Source organism: Pteropus medius, unplaced genomic scaffold (genome assembly GCF_902729225.1).
Source record: "Pteropus medius unplaced genomic scaffold, Ma_sr-lr_union100, whole genome shotgun sequence".
Classification (NCBI taxonomy): domain Eukaryota; kingdom Metazoa; phylum Chordata; class Mammalia; order Chiroptera; family Pteropodidae; genus Pteropus; species Pteropus medius.
Genome location: NW_024351730.1, coordinates 29,041,290 through 29,042,638, shown reverse-complemented (window position 1 = coordinate 29,042,638; position 1,349 = coordinate 29,041,290). Strand labels below are relative to the sequence as shown.

At 40.2% G+C, this 1,349-nt stretch overlaps 1 pseudogene; it reads left to right on the top strand.

Moving 5' to 3' along the window:
• The first annotated feature begins 703 nt into the window (after positions 1-703).
• LOC120588656 (uncharacterized) lies at positions 704-822 on the top strand (annotated as a pseudogene).
• Positions 823-1,349: the final 527 nt, after the last annotated feature.

The window sequence follows — 1,349 nt, the reverse complement described above, 5'->3', positions numbered from 1 at the left end:
ACTAATTTTTGTATTGTCCACTTGGTGGTAGAGTTGTTTTTAGAAAGCAGTGTGAAGAGTAATGAGCCAAGAGAAATACAATCTCAGGAATTGCTAGCCATGAGAAAAATGCAGTATATGTTTCTAATGGGTATTCTAAGAAGCATCATTACTTTTATTAAAGTATAAAAGATAATGTCGTCCAGGATAAGTATGTTCATTTTATGCACATATACACACACACGTGTGTGTGTGTGTGTGTGTGTGCATGTGTGTGTATTTTGGCTAAGGAGGCTTGATAATTTTATTTCCCAATACTTCAGGTGAAGTTGCTTGCTTACTGGTTAGAGGTCGGTGCTCAGAAATACTGATTTTAGAGATTGTCTTAATCTGGGTAATCCTAAACACTATCCAGTCTTTCTTCCTGTTTTTTAATTTAGAAAATTTCTTTTGTAAAGCAACACTCTTCATACAATGTTGTTTAAATTCTTCTGCTTAATTATGAGGTCTGCTGATCAGCAACACCGGCATCACTTAGGAGCTTGTTAAAAATGCAGAATCTTGGCCCTCACCCCAGACCTACTGAAACAGATTGCAATTTAACGAGATCCCCGAATTTTTTGTATGCCCCGTGAGATGCAGCCTTCCCCGCTGGTAAAATGCAAGTAGTGGATGATGACGTATAAAAGGAAGAGAAGCAGGGCAGGTATCAGAACAAGAATCAGTTTACGGCCATGCCACCATGAACAAGCCCGATCCTGTCTGATCTCGGAAGCTAAGCAGGGTCGGGCCTGGTTAGTTCTTGGATGGGAGACCACCTAGGAAGACTAGGTGGAAAAAATAAGGGATTGTAAACTGACAAGGTCCTTGCAATCTGTGAGGTCAACCAAGGGTTGTCTCGCCTAACTGGAATCATTTAACAGAAATTCACAGATTTATTCTGAACCTTTAATTTCTTATTTGAAACCACCCTGGCTCTGGAGATTGTATGTGTGAAGCCACCTCAAGTTCTTTTAGATTCTAAAAAACAGAAAGCAGAACTATGTCAGTCATTCACACACTCATCAAAATCATTGAAATATAGGAGATTCTGGAGACTGGTGTTCTATTCTGGCCCAGTCAGTAACTGACATTTGGCAGATTGTTAATCTCGTAGTCTTTAGCTTCTTTATTTGAAAAATGAGGAGGTTGGGCAGGTTTATCCTTTTCAGTTGTTCTAAAAACGCTATGGTTTTAGGTATAGTCAGGGCTGATTTCACCTGGTAAACCCAGGTAGCCCTTTACCTATCTTTGTGCTGGCATCTGTTTGGAGTGGCTGGCGCTGGTGCACCATTGGTTGCTATGTAGTTTAACTATCTTGTCAGTGGATG